Source organism: Camellia sinensis, chromosome 9, assembly GCF_055761805.1.
Source record: "Camellia sinensis isolate YWXY chromosome 9, ASM5576180v1, whole genome shotgun sequence".
Classification (NCBI taxonomy): domain Eukaryota; kingdom Viridiplantae; phylum Streptophyta; class Magnoliopsida; order Ericales; family Theaceae; genus Camellia; species Camellia sinensis.
This window is the reverse complement of record NC_138969.1, coordinates 68,807,987-68,820,002: the sequence shown is the minus strand read 5'-3', so window position 1 is coordinate 68,820,002 and position 12,016 is coordinate 68,807,987.

The following is a 12,016-nucleotide window of genomic DNA, read 5'->3' as shown; positions in this document are numbered from 1 at the left end:
GGAAAAAAATCATCTTATGGCAGTTTTTGTTCGTTTTTAGCTTCATATTTTTCGATTGAATTCTGTCTAGATTTTTTGATCAAGTTTTTCTATTAACTTGTTCAGTTTCTGTTAAATTCGTCCACGCTGTCTTTTAGGAAATTTGATTCTGTACAACTTTCGTTCTTTGAGTTTTGATCAATTCGAATTATTTAAGTATGAAACGGTGTAATTTTATATTTGTTTCAACAAGTTACTTATGATACTAACTTTATTTGTTTTGCAGGATGGTGGGTCTTACTAACTTTTTATGCACGGCTGACCCACCATATTTTTATTTCTATATTGTCTATTCTATAATCAATTTATATTTCGTTGTATACGGACAAGAAACTAAATGCCATCGTGTCTCGGGAAACTACCCATTTGTCTCGGTGCGGTTGGAACTACTTGTCTTGTCCCGTGATAAGAAATAATGTACTTTTTGTTTGTGTCTGGTGGACACGTGGGTGTCAATTCTTGTACTCATACCAGTATACCTGTATACTGACCCGTTTTGTCTCTTGGCAACTCGGGTGTGTTCTGTTTGAGCGCAGCTGAGCTTCCTTTGCAGGATTAGTTGAGGCTACGGTGGTGACGAGAAGTAACTATAGTTTTTGGGCATATCTCTTAGATTTTTTTTGTTTTCTTGAGCTTAGGGTTGTAATAGTTTATGTATTTATTTATTTTTATGACTTTAGTATTGGAATAATTTGGCATGGTTTGTAACCGTACTTTATTTAAGTTGTTTGGACTAGTTGTTGCTACTTTAATGCTGGAGGTATTTGTTAGTTATGAATTTTTGGTGGATGGTTTAGTTTGCGTTTAGTTTTTTTTTGTTTCACCCCTAGGATTTGGATGATGGAATATTAATTGGGGTTTAGTCCTAATTTAATATTTAATTGTCCAAATTTTGAGGCATGACAATTATTGACCAGAAGTTTGCATCGGCCTACGAGTCAATTGCCGCCATAGAAGAAGTTCAAGACGAGAACCCCTGGTATTAAGATGTCTGGAACTTCTTGGAGAAAGAAGCATATCTGCCAGGGGCAAATGCCAAAGACAAGAGGGCAATCCGAAAGATGGCTGCCCAATTCATCATCTGCGGAGGAAAACTGTATAAGAGGGGTCATCTGGGAATGCATAAGCTGTGTGTTGAGGCTGAAGAGTCGAAGCGCCTAATGGAGGCCATCCATGGAAGGGAATGCAGAGCACATATGAATGGGGTAATGTTAGCTCGAAAAATCCTCAGACAGGGTTACTACTGGTCCACCATGGAGGAGGATTGTATCGGCTTTGTTCTGCGATGCCACAAATGTCAGATCCATGCAAACCGCATGAATATCCTGCCGTCGAAGCTGTACAATATGACTTCGCCATGGCCGTTTTCAGTTTGAGGAATCGATGTGATCGGGGCTGTCACTCTAAAAGGGTCCAATAGGCATGAGTTCATTCTGGTCGCGATAGACTACTTCACAAAGTGGGTTGAGGCCCAATCTTATGCAGTGTTGAAGGCTTCACATGTCGCGAAGTTTATCAGGAACAACGTCATCTGTCGTTATGGGGTCCCAAACGAGATTGTCTCAGATAATGGTTCCCACTTCAAGAAAGAAGTGATTGACTTGTTGGAGAAATACAACGTGACTTTTCACAAGTCGTCTACATATCGGCCGCAGACCAATGGAGCAGTCGAGGCCGCCAACAAGAACATCAAGCGTATTTTACAGAAGATGGTGGAAACCTACCGGGATTGGCCAAATAAGCTGCCATTTGCTCTGTGGGGCTACCGGACTTCAATTAAAACTTCTACTGGGGCGACTCTGTATTCATTGGTTTATGGGATGGAGGCTGTTCTACCTATCGAAATTGAGGTTCTGTCACTGAGAGTGCTGGCTGAGTGTCAGATAGCCGAAGTAGATTGGCAGCAGAGCAGATTTGAAGAACTCATGCTCTTCGATGAAAGAAGACTGAAAGCACTATACCATGTTCAAGATTATCAGCGCAGAATTGCCAGGGCTTTCAACAAGAAAGTTAAGTCCAGGAATCTAAAAGACGGAGATTTGGTGCTCAAAGACAACCGAGCTCCCATCCACGATCCTAGGGGCAAGTTCAGACTCAATTAGACTGGTCCTTACATCATTAAGTCTATCTGGTCGGGTGGAGCTGTCGTTCTGATGGACCTAGATGGCCTAGAGTTCTCACAGCCGATCAACATGGACAAGTTGAAGAAATATTACCCCTGAGTGGCTCGCTAGGCAAAAGTTAGAGCACAAAAAATTTGAAATTACAAAAACTAAGCTCGCAAGGTTGAAAACCCGCAAAAGGCAGCCTTAGCAAAAGTTAGAGCGTAAAAGGAGAGTGCAAATACTCGAGTGAACCTTAGCCTGAACTACGTAAGGCTTGATTCCCATCTTTGGGATATGTAGGCAACTTCATCCTGAAGTTCAGCCATAAACTTTTTCACGATCAACTTTGTCCATTCGATCATCCCGGCCATCTTTGTCTATTCAACATTCAAGAGTTCGGTTGTAATCTCCGGTGCAGTGCTATTCAAACTAGGGGCAACTTTCCAGTTGTTGGGATCCGGGGTTGTGCATCTCAGTGACAGATCTCAGGCGTATCCAGTTCTGATCCACTCTGAAAATGGTTTTGAAAAGTTTTAATAAAAGTTGATTTTGCTCAAATTAATCTTTTTACAACTTAGACCATTTTTGGACCAAAGCGAACAACCTTCAATTTCATTGATTTCAATACGGAGTTCTGCTGCTCTTGCATACAAATTGAAGTTGCTTTTTATTACATTCATAAAGAAAACTTGAAAGTACTAATAAAGTAATAAATCTGGGGCATAGATAAGTCAGATGTTCCTGTGCCCCCTCCTAGAGCTGGTCGAAGCCTCTAATGCCAAGTTGGGCCCAATTTGTGCCTCTTCATTGAGCCAATCTATGTACTCATCAGACAAGGTGCAACTGAAAGTGGGAGCGAGGGCTAGGAGCTCTCTAGTCCTCCATGATGTGGCATACCGGGCAAGATGTGAGCCTCGGGCTGGGAATGCAGCAGGGTACTCTATCCCCTCTGGCAGGCAAGTCTGATCATGTCCGAACTGGCGCCGGAACTGGAACGAAAAATAGAAGACACATCCCAAGTTGATGGGTCATGTTGTAACTCATTGCCGGCAGATTGAGCCAAGGGCAATGCCAAGCAATGTGGTTCGCGGACAAACTGCACATCCAGTTGTACCACCACCCCTCATCCCGGGCATCAACTAGACGTCGTCGGAATAAATAGCCGCGAGCTAAGTATACCGGACACGAGTCCACTACTCTCAACTTGTCCATCAACCATACCTGGGGAGGGATGAAAAACGAGAGAGTAAAGAATAGAGAGATGTACGATGAGAGAAAAGTGAGAAAAGGGTTTTGTGAGAAGAATCGAGCCTGAGGGCCGAGAGATGTGAGCAATATATATGTGGAATGGGGTGGGAAACATTACCTGCAATAGTAGTGGGCTCCCCGCAAGCCTAGCCGTCTCCCGGCGATGAAAAGCGTCTAAGCCCATCAATGTCTCAGCCAATGTCATGGCAATGCAGTTTTTGCCCTCTTTCAGGCCCTCAGCCACTTCAATCAAACGAGTGCTAAACCCACCAGAGCCCGAGGCAAGCAAGAAATGAGATAGCCAGCATAGGCAAAGCGCGTGTTGCCGATAGCCCTGCCACTGATGGTCGCCGCAGTTACCAACATCAGTAAACCAGCAAACCAAGCTTGGGATGTCCAGCTCCCCATCGTGAATCAATGATCGAGCGTCATGCAAAGTGAGGCTGCACATTTGTCCTAAGGCTTGGATGTGGCCGAATCGGAATTGAGGCAAGATTTCCTCGTTTCGTTCGGATTCCATCAAAGCTTGGAAATCTTCAAAAGTAGGACACATCTCTTGCCCACTAAAGCTAAAGACGTGAGTTACCGGATTCCAAAACCTCACCGCGGCATGAAGGAAAGGAAGATGCAGCGGAGTACGGCCCACCGTGAATAGTGCATTCAAGCCAAAGCCCCGGAAGTTTAACTTTTCCGAGCCATCCAAAGTAGCAACCCAATCTGTGAGATTTTCAATAAGGAATGCCTCCATTTTGATGCAAAACTGAGATGAAATGAATGAACCACGAAGCTGGGACCTTTATAGAGGATAAGGCATTGTTCGAGGGACATGTGTCACAAATCTGGTGGTTGCCAAACTAGGTGGTCGGCCCACCACTTTTTCTGGTAGGCTGATCACCCTTTTGGTCTCCAAGACAGAAAATTGGTCGGCCAGCTTCCTTAGGTGGTCAGCCACGGAGAGAAGTGTGGCTTTGGTCTTGTTCTAGCCTCTAGAAGAGAGTTCCTAGCATTTCCATGTGTTGGGAGTATCAAAGGTCTCCGTTTCCCTCTGTTTCGGATGCGTTCCGTTACCTCGATTCTCCGAAATGCATTTGCTTATCAAGTTGTTATTAAGTCTTGCATATCGAGTTGTTGTTTTGCTTATTGAATTGTTGTTTTGTTTATCGAGTCGTTGGGTTTTATCGAGTTGTCGAGTTTTGTATAGTGAGTTGTTACTTTTTGTTTAATCAGCATTGTCGAGCTTTGCTTATCGAGTTGTGAACTTGCTACGGTTTTGTTGTTTCTTAGTAAGTTGAGCTGTTTAGTTTGTTGTGTTGGTTCACTACCTGACTTGGAAATATTCGTTATTCAATTTTCATTCCATCTCATTTTTGTGCGAAATGATGTGATGCGATGCAAGAACATAAAATGCAACACTTGTTCAAAAAGCTATTTCATTCCATCATGCTTCCTTTGTTACAACGTTTTACAACAAGGGTACAAGTTTTACAGAAAATGAAACTGTCTAATAATGTACAATGTGCTACAACTTCTAGCAAAAAAGGCAAATAAAGCAGGAGCAGCTGCATCAGTGCTATCAAGCACAGGAATAAGAGGCCTTCTTCGTCCTCTTCTGCGGAACAACCTCTGCACCATCATCATCATCTGAATCGAAGTCGCCGCCCTCAGAATCCTCCTCGACATCATCTCCACTACCGGAACCGGAACCAGAGTCATCCTCTCTGCCAGCGGATGTCTCTGACTGGGGATGTACAGACTCCTCCTCCTCACTGGACTCCTCCTCTATGACAGGCGCTCTGCGTCCACCTTGGCTGCGGGTCGAACCCCCTCTCCTAGCTCCCCGAGGAGGCCTAGATGGCCCGGCCTGTGGCTCAGCCTGTAGTGGAGGCATCTGAAAAGGAAAAGTGCAATTTGAATACATTAGCCAATATGTATATCAGATGCAGTGGCAAGAAAACTACATGGAGTGGGTACATGCAGATATAGTATATGAATGTGGTGTGTGTCAGATGTGCTCTACACATACAGTCAACCAATGTAGTGAAATAGTCGAATTCAGCATGTCATCAAAAGTATGATAAATGCAGAAAAAAAATTGAAAAGTACCGAAACACCAGCAATGAATAGCTACGTCTCTCTCCGCAGGACCATGCCCTCGAGTGAGGCTACTAACCCGAGTAACCCCTCCGTATACTCCCTGGGAGGTTGCAGATACAAGCTCAAGTCATCAATGAATAAACAAATGCCTAAGTATCTGAGTGGTAAATGAAAAGCAGTGGAACATACCGGTGGTGAGTTAGGATCACTGACATATCGGTGATCGGGCATAGGAGGCTCTATCGGAATCGGGTAAGATGACCCATATCGCCATCCAGTCAACTCGGTCAGACGACCTGGCCACCCGATGTGCTGATGAGTCGGGGGAATCGGGGGAACCAGTCCAGCCCCACCTCTCGATGTGCCAGCCTTACTAGTCGAAGGGATATCTGCAGCCCGGGCTTGACTCGATGATGGCATGCCAGTAGCCCTCCGAGTGGGAGTACGGACACCTGTCAATGGGGGCATCAAGTATGTATGACGGTAGGTCGCGTACTCCCCCTTCTCCAAATGTTCAGTGCCCAGCATAGCCGAAACAACCTCCTGGGGAGTGAGCCCCTCAGTGGACCGCATATTGTCCAGAGGTGCTGCGAGGACACTCTGCTCGGGGTAGCCCATTGTCTGGCACATGAAACGGTCCCCCAGAAACCAGGCCCTACCAACGGGCCCCTCAAATAGGATCCTTTATCGAGAAGCGGCCCATCTCCCAGCAAACTGAAATCGGGTATCTCCACCTAAGGGCGCCTATTGCTGCCATGTGATCTGCGGATAACCAATGCATAAGCCGATTAGAAATCATAAATGTGCAAGATGAATCAAAGATGAAAACATGGAGAACTGAGAGTTTTGAATTACCTCGGTCGTCCGCACTGTGTCAAAAAACTGTCTCAGGTGAGGCAAAGTCTCCCGAGCCCTCGGCCGATACTGGCCCTCAAATACAAGCGAGTAAGGAATCGTAAGAGGTACCTCCACCTCGAGCTCCGGGGCTAGCTTCGGAAAGTACATGAAAATCGATAGCTGTGGAAAACAAGGCAATATCCATCAGAATACAGAATGTCGAGTGCATAATGTGAATGCAGAATGTACAGAGAATGCAGAATACTGAGAGCGGAATGCAAAGTATAGAATGTAAAGTGTACCGTGTGTGCAGTGTACAGAGAATGAAAAGCATAAATGTAAATCAAGAGGACAAAAAATACCTCCCAAGCTCTCCAATAGCCGCCAACTATGTTCCCTCGTCCGCGGGAGGTCGCACTCATGTAGCAGTAGAGGGTAGCCAGGCCGGCGCCATCCCAGTCATACTGGCTGACCTGTGATAGGTCTACCAGAGCACTCAGCAGATAAAGTCCAACGGTGTTTCCCCAATCGGAGAACAGAGTGGTCCCGAGGAAGAACATCAAAAACCTGCGAGCGTACTGTGCAATCTCCTCGAGAGTCTCGGGCACAGTCTCCCTGTACTGTGTGGAGAACCATGTGTATCGGACTCTACCCAAAGATCTGTCAACCGGTGGGCGAGCTCCCAACAGATAGATCCAGGCAGCCTCCCACTCGCCCATATCCTCATCGTAGGGGATCGGCTAGCCTCCTACGTCAAGGCCTGTCAGCACGGCAAAGTCGAATGGGGTCATCGTCATATCCTCGGTAGTTGAGAAATGAAAGGAGTTGGTGGTGTCCCGTCATCTCTCTACGAGGGCGCCCATTAAGGTCTTGCTCACCGGATAGCGTGATATCCCCGTGTAGAAGGGCCCGAACCCCGCCTGGTTAACCAGATCACGAACAGCCTCCGGGAGCTCCGCGTACCACTCCCTAGCAATGATCGAGCCATAGCCTCGTGTAATGCGGGAAGATACCTGCATTTAGAATGAACACATGTATTCAGTTTCAAAATGAAAGTGTGAGCTGTGTGCAAATCGAATCAGATACCATGCTGTGAGCTGCTTGTTCAACATGAAGTGTATGAGCTGTGTGTTCAGAATTGAAGAGTGGGCTGTGTGTTCATCTCAAAGTTCGAGCTGTGTGTTCAACATCAAAACAAGTTTGGGATGTGTGTTCAGACTTCAAAAACAGTAAGCTGTGTGTTCAGAATTGAAGTGTGGGCTGTGTGTTCATAATCAACAAGTTTGGACTGTGTGTTCAGACTTAAAAAACAGTGGACTGTGTGTTCATCTCAAAGTTCGAGCTGTGTGTTCAACATCAAGTGTCTGAGCTGTGTGTTTAGACTTCAAAAACAGTGGGCTGTGTGTTCATAATCAACAAGTTTGAGCTATGTGTTCAGACTTCAAAAACAGTGGGCTATGTGTTCATCTCAAAGTTTGAGCTGTGTGTTCAACATCAAGTGTTTGAGCTGTGTGTTCAGACTTCAAAAATAGTGGGTTGTGTGTTCATAATCAACAAGTTTGAGCACGTTTAGATTTCAGAAATAGTGGGCTGTGTGTTCACCTCAGAATTTGGGTTGTGTGTTCAGATTTCAGAAATAGTGGACTGTGTGTGTGTTCGCCGTCAAACAGTGGGCTGTGTGTTTATCTCAAAGTTCGAGCTGTGTGTTCAACATCAAGTGTTTGAGTTGTGTGTTCAGACTTCAAAAACAATGGGTTGTGTATTCATAATCAACAAGTTTGAGCTGTGTGTTCATCTCAGAGTTTGGGCTGTGTGTTCAGATTTCAGAAATAGTGGGCTGTGTTCATCATCAAAGTATGAGCTATGTGTTCAGAAATTCGTGTGCTTGAGCTGTGTGCCACCTTAACAAGATACTGTGCTGTGAGACATATGCTAAAATAAGCAGAAGTATGGTGTGCAAGTGTGTTCAGAACGAGCAGATGAACATATATAGTAAAAACATGAAATGCGCAAGAAATGCAAAATACATTGCAAAGAATGTAAAAATGAAGTACGTACCTCTCGCGCCTGGTGAGAGAGGTGAGACTCCGGCTCCCGTAGCAAGAGATCCATAGGTGCTCATCGATCAAAATCGGTAAAATGATAGAAAACACTCGGGGGGAGGATTTGCTCCCGAGGGTGATACCTCTCGGGATCAAATGGCCGAATCCACGGGGGCAAGGACATGATGTCCGGCTCACCCCCGGCACCTGGAGGACCTCCACCGTGAGGAAAATGACCCGCCATTTCAAGAAATCTGTAAAAATGAGCAAAATTAGTCAAAATTGAAAAAAGTCAACAAAAGTCAACTCTCGGGAAATGAAAAAGTCAACAAAAGTCAACTCCTGAGAAAGTGTTCCAAATATCGAGACAAACTTACCTCAAGTGGTGAAAATGGAGAAAGAACCTCCAAAATCAAATTTTAATCAGTCCAAAGTGAAGAAAACTGAAAGATTTCGCGAAACAACTTTGTGTGAGGCATTGAAAAACATGTATAGAGTGCAGATGTGAGAGAGAAAATGGTCTAGAAAGGAAGGAGCACTGATTTCGGACTTGGAGTTATGAGGAAAAGTGCTTTGGCCAAGTATATTTCAAGAAACAAATGCAAAAGGACAAAACTGCCCCTGTTTTTGGCAAAGTGGTCGGCCGACCACCTTTTCTGGTAGGCCGACCACCCCCTTGCATCAAACCTGGTCGGTGGTACTCTATGATGGTCGGCCATCCTTCCTAGGTGATCTCCAATGTCTCTTTGAGCTCTCTGCAAATTTTGGTGGTGATTGGAGTCCCCGGCACTCAAGAAGGTACAAGGAAAGTGCACTTTTCGGCGCAAAATCCCTCCGCAGGAACTTCAACTCCAACTTTCGATGCGTGTTTCATCATTACTCGTCAATAGCAGGATGTATCCTTTTTGAGTACGTTATGACCCCTCCGGGAGGTAAATCGGAGGTCGCATTTGAGTTGCCCTCGCCAAAGCTTGCATTTCTTTGCTCAATGCTTAGTTTGAAACCTGCTTTTGAAGTTGCACTTATCCTGCATTGTTATGCACGTCACTTGCATTAGTATGCACCTCGCTTGCATTCTTGTGCACATCTCACTGGTATTATCATGCCTCCATGCTTAAATTTGCATTGTCACGCACGTTTCTTCTTGCATTGCGATGCGCTTTTTCATCGACACCATGTCTATCCGCATTCGATGTAACGTTGAACATATGTTGCTAACTATGTTGTGCTTGTTAAGTTTCTCTCTTTTACAGGCACGATATTGTATGTACGGTTCATTTGAAGCTGGTGCGACCGGACGAACCGCGCAGGTATTGTATCTTCTCCATGTGAGACGTAGCGCAAATTGTGATTCTCTTACATTCTTACTACATGAAATGTAGTTTTTGCCTTGCATTCTTGCTTAAAACTGTTGCATCTATTGTGAATATTTGCTTCATTACAGCTTGCTGCTTTGCATGATCATGAGTTATATTCGGCTTTGTGCATATCGTTTTGCATTTTGCCCCCTGCCTGCGGGCACATCTTTGTTTATTTTTCCTGTTTGTCTAAGTCTTCGGCCTTGTCAAAAATGGGTCATCTCTAGGCTTTGACATTCACTCCCGTCACTCATGACTTCCGAGTTCTGTCAAAGAGGGGCAACGGTAGACACCCCATTTTTTACCGACCTTAAGACTCAGACGTCATCGATTGAGCACTCGGTGATTGCGCATGTTGTGCTCGTTTTGAGGTCACGAAGTCTCGGGTGAGAACCTTGCCTCCGGACTTCGGGACTTTTTGTGCTTTGCCTCGGTTTGCGAACCAGGTCTTGTTTTCTCTGTTCTCTCTTCCCGAAGGGAGGGAGAGGTCTCGTAGACCATCTCTTAGTGGCTGTAGGCTAAGTTTCATGGTCGTAGGCCACTTTTCCCGTTTGGAGACCAGTTTTCGGTTTTCAGAGCCGTCGACCGTGCGCCTCGATTCGGGACTGCTTAACTACCTCTGTTTGCTCCGATTTTTGGTACACACCTTGTTTCCTCTATCTAGAGGGACACTGTGGCCCGAGAGACCACCTTTGTGGTTGCACGCCACCTTTGATGCTTAACAGTCAGTTTTCGGGGCACCCGGCTGCCCGTTTTGGCCCCCGAGCCCTCGTTTTGCATTTGTCTTGTTTCATTTTTGGCACGGACCCTAGTTTCATTGTTAGGAAGGTGGTACAAGGGTGAAAGACCACCTTTTCTCCCGCCGGCCGGTTTTCTTGTCAGGTAGCTGGTCTCCCTCACTTCTGGGCCATAATTTCTGGTCTCCCATACCACCACCGAGTTGCATTCACCTGGGAGACCACCAATATGGGCTGGCCGACCACCTTTCAAGCTTGACCCTTTTGAACCTGGTCGGCAGACCAGGGCAAGGGGTCGGCCGACCACCTGAACTGGTCAGCCAGCTTTCTCCTTTTTTGTCTCACTGAGTGCTATTCAGCTGTGCCAGCTGGTAGGCATTTGCTCCATCCTCCATACGTTGACCCTCTTGTTTTGGCTTCTTAAAGAATTTGGACCCTTTGCTCTAAGCTTCTTAGAGAAGCTTGACCTTTTCTTAGCTTCTTGAGGAAGCTTGACCCCTTTGGTCTAGCTTCCTCAAAAAGCTTGACCCTTTTGGTTTAGCTTCCTTAAGAAGCTTGGCCCTTTTGCTCCAAGCTTCTAAGAGAAGCCTTGGACCTCTTCTTCTATAAGAGAGACCCTCCTCTCCACTTGCAAGGGTTCTGAAATTGCTGGAGCAAAAACCATACACTCTCCTTTTGTATCTCTCCCATTTGGCCTTCAAAACTCCATTGCTCTTGCACCATCACACACCACTTCCTATCCTAACACCTCCACCATCACTTTAAGCACCTTGGAGCTGTTTCTCAAAGGTTGAAGGTTTGCTACATTGGTCCAGAAGCTGCTGGTTCTCTTCTCTACAAGGGTAACACTTCTTTTCCTCTTTTTGTCTTCATTTTGCTTCATCTCTTAGCCTAGTTTGCAAGCATATTTGGGCTTTGTCATAAACTGAAAAAAGTCTTTTTTTGAGCTTCTAAACATGTTTGTTTAAGACCTCTTTTCTATTGGGGGTCATCTACCCCTTTGCATGCTTCATTTCTCTTTGTTTTGAGCCACGCATTAGGGCCTTTGTGTTGAGCATTGTTAGCCCTTTTGACCACTGAAATCCACTGGATTTTCAGTGGTTATTATGTGTTTTTGAACATCAAAATCAGAGAGGGGTGACCCTCTCACCCCTCGTCTTGTTTACTAGCTTTCTTGGCCTTACAAAGGAGCCCATATTTGCACACTTCCTGAGCATGTTTCAGGCCATTATTTGTGAGTTTTGTGACCTGCATGAACTCTGTCCAGAGTTGTTTTTTCCATGTTAGGTGTCTATCTTGCATGTGTAGAGTAATCCTCTTCATGGCCTTTCAAAGGAGCCTTCATTTGCATGCTTCCTAGCCTCATTTCAGGCCCTTTCCAGTGAGTTTTAGGGCCCTCATAACCTCTGTCCAGAGGTGGTTTTTCCATCTTGTATGTCCATTATACATGTGTAGAATAACCCTCTTATTGGCCTTTCAAAGGGACATATCATTCTTGCATGCATTTACTTTCAGTGAGTTTTTGGTCATATTTTTGCATGGCATACTTCTGTTTT